We start from the raw sequence: 7,292 nt of genomic DNA, 5'->3' as shown, positions 1-7,292 counted from the left end.
TTCTACGATTACTGACTAGGTGATGATGAAGAAAACTTGTGTTTTATTACCCTGAGAGTGTATTCCTCCAAACAAACTATGAGTTCTAATGTGGAAGGCACTCAGAGCTAAAAGCACTGGGGACACAGAAATGGGTAGTGTCCCACTAACATTCTAGCTGATAAGAAAGGTGGGGGCCCCCACACCCACAAGACAGGACAGCCACTGACAGTAAGGAAGACCCGCCTGCAGGCACATCCTCCTTGTCTTCCTTACACAGCCTTGAGAATCTACATTCATGTCCAGGAAAACAAGAATTCTCAACTTGCTGAAGGACTACCTTTTACCTAAAAGCACTGAAAATCTCTCCACATAAATGTAAGCATATTTCCAAGAACCACCAGATACCCAAGAAAAATCAACCACAAGAAAAAGAACACTTGAGGAAGTAAAATTTGCAAAGGAGACTGGAGGAGACTGCAAAATAATCATTAGTGCCCTTGGAGAGATGAGACGTTATCATAACAAGAAAAAAGTTGGTATTAAAAAAGTGATCGGAGTGGTTGGAAAACGGAAACAAGTGTCATTCCACAATGACAAATCTCAGTACATGAGATGAATTACGTAAGGGAAATAAGTGAAGATTAAGTTGGCAACCTGGAAATGCAAGCTGAGTGATTCTTCTGGAATAGAGTGCAAAATAAAGAGTCAAATTATGAGGAAAAGGTGAAGAGGCAAGAAAAATAGATATGAGTCCACTGAAAGTCTCGCAGGATTTGTGGGGGGAAAGGCTTACCGGATACATCTAACTGAAATGCTTGACAAAGTTAGTTAGTATCAAAGAAAAAATAAAGGAAGGAAGAAATGGAGAGAGGGAAGCAAAGAAGGAAGACGGGAAGAAAGAAAGGGCAAAGTGCAGCACAGGTTGCCTACAAAAAATTTAAGGAGAAAGCATATGACCACATATCTGCAAGAAAGCCATAGAGCAATTTATTTACTCTGTGGCAAAATAATTTTAAATTAAGATTCAAATACAGGACCTACCTGTCATATAATTTTCAAGGCAAAAAAAAAGATATTTTTAAATTACAAAGATTCTGTAACTTTACTTCTCAGGGAACCCATTCCCAAGGAATTACTAGATGATCCACTTCACTAAACAATGACAACAAAGTTGGAAAAAAAGCCATCACGGAATTCAACAAATAATGGAAAGCAAAGAAGCCAGTAAAAATCACGATATTTTCATTCTGTGTGGCTTTGACGTGTGATACAACTTAAACCATTACTCTAAAATTAGAGGAATTGTGGTTTTAAAACAATAAAAATCTGCAACTACGATTCCACGTGCTTTTCAGAAAGTCAATTCAGTGGGTAGACAAAGGGGCTGGAGCGCCAAATCCCTGACTGTTCAGCTTCTGAGAGGCACAGGTAAAAAAGATGGATTATCAAGGTTGCTAGAGAAACAGAAGGTTACCAGTTTGGAGAACAGTAAGATGTGTAACTTTCTAACTATAAAAATATTGAACAAAGGAGGACAGGAGATGGGGGAGAGGGAGGAAAGAAGACGGGAAAAGAAACAAGAGCACGTGATGGGTGAAAAAGGAAGTAAAATAAGTGGGAAACATACACCAAGGTAAGAAGTATCATGCTAAATATTTCAATTACTACTATTAAAATAAATGGGTTAAATCCAGTGTGGGGTGGGGGAAGGCAGAGATTCTTTGACCTAAAAATAGAAATGAAATTTAACTGTGTGCTGTCTACAAAAAACACACATCAATCAAAATGACACAACAATGAAAAAAGTGGAGTAGAAACAGATAAACTAGATGAAGGCTAACACTTTTTGGCACTATTCATGTCAGCCAGGACATAAAGCAGGAAACATATTTTGTTAAAAACATACAAATAAGAGAAGTGGCTTCTGTGGAATAGGGAGAGACAGAGGGAAGTGAGGATGGTTCAACACAGAAAAATTGAACTGTATAATTCACCGCATTAACAGAATGCAGGACAAAACCAACATGATTATCTCAATTGATGCAGAAAAGTTATCTGACAAATTCAACACTCTTTCATGACAAAAACAAAAAACAAAAAACAAAAAAAAAAACACTCACCAAAGTAGGAATAGAAGGAAACTCTCTCAACATAATAAAAGCCATATGTGAAAAACCCAGTGACCATCACACTCAGTGGGGAAGGACTGAAATCCTTCTCTCTAGGATCAGGAACAAGGCAAGAACGCCCGTTTTCACCACCTCTATGCTCCGCAGTCCGGCAAGTACTAGCCAGAGCAATCAGGCAAAAAAGAAATAAATGAAAGGTGTCCAACTGGAAAGGAAGATGTAAAATTTTCTCTGTTTACATATGATACGATCTTCTATGTAGAAAACGCTAATGATCACACACATACACAAACACACACACACAAACACACACACACACACATCACAGAACTAATCAATGAATTCAGTGGGCAGCAGGAGATAAAGTCAACACACAAAAATTGTTTGCACTTCTATACACTAGCAATGAACAAGCTGAAAAGAAAATTATAAAAACAATTCCATTTACATTAGCATAAAAAGAATAAAATACTTAGAAATTAAGTTAACCAAGAAGGTAAAAGCCTTGTACAATGAAAACTACAAAACACTGCTGAAAGAAATTAAACCAGGTGTAAATAAATGGAAATATATCCTATATTTATTGATTGGAAAACTTAATCTTGTTAAGATGTCAATACTACTCAAAGCAGGCTACAGATTCAACACTATCCTTATCAAAATCCCGACATCATTTTTTATACAAATAGAAAAACTCATTCTAAAATTTCAATGGAATCTCAAGCAACCTTGTATAGCCAAAACAACTTTTTTAAAAGAAGAACAAAGCTTTAGGACTTACACTTCAAAGTTACAGTAATCAAAACAGTGTAGTACTGGCATATAGACCAATAGACTGGCAGACATATAGACCAACAGAATAGAACAGAGCACACAGAAATAAATCCTTGCATATATAATCAAATAATTTTTGACACGGCTGCCAAGACCATGCAGTGGGGAAAGGACGGTCTCATTAGTAAATGGTGCTGATGATGCTGGGAACACTGGACAGCCACATGCAAAAGAAGGTGGAACCTCACCTAACGTCATATAAAAAATAAACTTGAAATGGATCAAAGACCTAAGTGTAAGCTACTACTATAAAATTCTTAGGGGAAAAAAAAGCATGTGGCAGAAGCTTTGCAAATTGGATGTGGCAATGATTTCTTGGATATGACATCAGAGGCACAGGAAACAGAAGAAAAAAAATTTTATTGGATTTCATGAAAAAATAAAAAAAAGTTGTGCATCAAAAGACGATATCAACAGAGTAAAAAGGTAACCCACAGAAAGGGAGAAAATATTTGCAAATCATGTATCTGATAAGGGGTTCATATCTAAAATATATAAAAAACTTTTAAAACTCAACCACATAAAAACAAACAACCCTGTTCAAAAATGGTCAAAGGATTTGAATAGACATTTCTCCAAAGATACACAAATGGTGAGTAAACACATGAAAATATGCTCAACATCACTAATCATTAGGGAAATGCAAATCAACACTATAATAAGATACGATTTACCCCCAGTAGAATGGTTACTATTAAAAAAACCCAGAAAATAACAAGCACTGGGGAGGAGGTGGAGACCCTGGAACACGTGTGCACTGCTGGGGGGCATGTCAAGTGATACAGCTACTGTGGAAGACAGTGTGACAGCTCCTCAAATAAATTAAAAATATTGCCAATTTCCGTTCTTGGCATATACCTCAAATAATTGAAAGCATGGTCTTGAAGAGATAGTTGTACAACCATGTTAATAGCAGCATTATTCATAACAACTAAAACTTGGAAGCAACCCAAGCGTCCATCAATGAATGAATGTATAAGTATAATGGGGTGTAAACATATACTGGAATATTATTCAGCCTGAAAAAGGAAGGAAATTCTGCCATGTGCTCCAATATGACTGAACCTCAAGAGTATTATGCTAAGTAAAATAATGCAGTCACAAAAAGACAAATCCTGTATGACTCCACTTATGTGAAGTACCTGAGATAGTCAGAGTCTCAGAGACAGAAGTTAGAATGGTGGTTGCCAGGAACTGGGGGGAAAGGAATGGGGAGTTACTGTTTAGTGGGTGTAGGATTTCAGTGTTATGGGATGAAAAGAGTTAGGAAGCGGACAGCAGTGATGGTTGTACAACATTACGAGTGTACTTAATACCACTGAACTGTACATTTAACAAGGGCTAAGATGGTAAATTTTATGTTATCTGTATTTTGCCCCAATAAAAGAAATTAGAAAAAGGGAAAAAAGAGATGCTCAACTTCCTTTATAATTGATCAAATAAAATTAACAACAAAAAGACAGAGATAAAAAACTGTAACAGAATGAGTAACGCCTTTGACGTGCTCGTTAGTCGACTGGCGTGGCTGAGAAAAGAATCAGAGCTTAGGATATGTCGATAAAACTTCCTAAAGCAAAGCGAAAAAAGAATGGAAAAAAAAAATGGAACAGAATATCCAAAAGCTGTGAAACAAATACAAAAGGTATAACATACACATCACAGAATACTAAAAGGAGAAGAGAGAAAAAGTACAGAACAAATATGAGAAACAATAATGGCAGAATGTTCCCAAATTAAAGTCAGACACCAGGAAGCTCAGGAACACCAAGCAGAATCAGTGTAAAACCAAAACCAAAACCAAAACCAAAACCCTACAACTAGGCACATCATTTTCAAAGTGCAGAAAATCAAAGATAAAGAAAAAATCTTGAAAGAAGTCTTCAGGGGAAAACCTTACTCATAAAGGAACAAAGATAAGAATTAGAGGGAACTCCAATGCGAAAAGACCCTGCACCCCAATGCTCATAGCAGCACTATGTACAGTAGCCAAGACATGGAAACAACCTAAATGTCCATCGACAGATGACTGGATAAGGGAGCTGTGGCATATTTATACAGTGGAATACTACTCAGACATAAAAAGTTATAAAATGATGCCGTCTGCAGCAACATGGATGGACCTAGAGATCGTCCTTCTAAGTGAAGTAAACCAGAAAGAGAAAGAAAAATACCATATGAGATCGCTCATATATGGAATCTAAAATAAAAGACACTATGAACTCATCTACAAAACAGAAACAGACTCACAGACTTAGTAAACAGTCTTATGGTTACCAGGGAAAGGGGGTGGGAGGGAATAAATTTGGGAGTCTGAGATTTACAAATGATAGCCACAATACATAAAAACAGATTTTAAAAAAGTTTCTTTTGTATAGCACAGGGAACTACGTTCAGTGTTATGGGATGAAAAGAGTTAGGAAGTGGACTAAATGGAAAAAATATGAAAATGAATATATGTATGTATATGCATGACTGGGACATTGTGCTGTACACAAGACTGACAGATTGTAACTGACTGTACTACAATTAAAAAAGGTAAGAATTAAATCAAACTTCTCAGAAACCATGCAAGAAAAGAGTGGAGTGAAATATTTAAAATGTTGAGAGAAAAAAAGCCACCAACCCAGAATCCTGTATCCTGCAAAATTATTCTTCAAAAGTGAGGGAGAAATGGAGACTTTCTCAGACAAAGAAAAATTGAGGGAATTTGCTGCCAGTAGACTTCCCTTGTAAGAAATGTTAAAAGACATTCTTCAGACAGAAGGAAAATGCTACAGGTCCAAAGCCCAGATCCTCATAAAGGAAAAGCTTTGGAGAATGAGTAAGTGAAGGTTAAACAAAAGCTTTTATTGTTCTTATTTGTTGTAACAGATAATAGTTTGTTCAAAATAACAACAGCAACAATGTATCTGACTATGTGTGCTTTGGTGTATGTTTACGTAAGCTTATGTATCAGTCAAATGAAGCGCAGCAGTGATATGAGGGATGAGAGGAAAAAATTAGGAATATTTTGTTTTTATAAGGTACTTGTGCTACCCATGAAGCCGTATAGTAAGTTATTCAAAGGTGGACTTGGATTGGTTGTAAATATTTATTGCAACCACTAGAAAATGTTTAAAAAGGAGTATAATTGCTAACCTAAGAAAAGAGAGAAAATGGAATCATACAAAATGCTGGAGTAAACCCACAAAAGGCAGAAAAAAGAGTGGAAAACAAAAATAAGGACAAAGAATAAGAGCAACAAATAGAAGAATAACAGATATAGTAGATATGAATCAAACTACATCAATAATCACTTTCAATGTCAATGGTCTAAATGTACCAATTAATACACAGATCATCGGAGTGGATCAAAACCAAGACCCAACTGCGTGCTGGCAACAAATAACCCTCTCTAATACAAAGATACATAGAGATTGAAAGTAAAGGTATGGAAAACAAACAAAACATAAATACAAAACAGAAACAGACTCAGACATAAAATACAAGCTTGTGGTTGCCAAGGGGGCAGGGGGTGGGAAGGGACAGACTGGATTTTAAAATGCAGAAGAGATAAACAAGATTATACTGTATAGCACAGGGGAAAATATACAAGACCTTGTGGTAGCTCATAGTGAAAAAAAATGTGACAATGAATATATACATGTTCATGTATGACTGAAAAATTGTGCTCTACACTAGAATTTGACACAACATTGTAAAATAACTATTACTCAATTCAAAAAATGTAAAAAAAAAAAAAAGAGAAATTAGGGAATGAAGATTGCTAAAACTGCAGTTTCCCACTGAACTATAGCCACTGGTACAGACTGTAACAAAGTCTGATGACTTGGGACAAGTCAAGCAAATCACCCACAAGCTTATTAATAAAAAAAAAACTGTAAAAAAAAAAAAAAAGTAAAGGGATGGAGAAAGACATACCATGCTAACATCAGTCAAAAGAAAGCTGGAGTCGCTTTATTAATTTCAGGACAGAGCAAATGTACATAGTAAGGAAAGTTCTCATGGATAAATAAGGACGTTAGATTCTCTTAAGATGACATAGCAACCCTTAAGGTGTATGTGCTTAACAATGCAGCATCAGAATGCATAAGGCAAAAACTGATAGATTTGCAAAGAGGAAGAGATGAATCCACGATTATAACTGGAGATTTCAATATCCCTGTTATCATAAATAGACCGATCCAGAAGGCAGAAAATCAGTAAGGCATAGCTGATCTCAACGGCACCATCAATCGACTGGATATAATTGGCGTCTATAGACTGCTTTACCCAACAGCAGCAGAATTTACATTCTCCTCAAGCTCGCACGGAACATTCACCAATGTAGAACACACTCCAGGCTAT

The sequence above is a fragment of the Camelus ferus genome, chromosome 35 (genome assembly GCF_009834535.1).
Source record: "Camelus ferus isolate YT-003-E chromosome 35, BCGSAC_Cfer_1.0, whole genome shotgun sequence".
Lineage (NCBI taxonomy): Eukaryota > Metazoa > Chordata > Mammalia > Artiodactyla > Camelidae > Camelus > Camelus ferus.
This window is presented reverse-complemented; position numbering follows the sequence as displayed.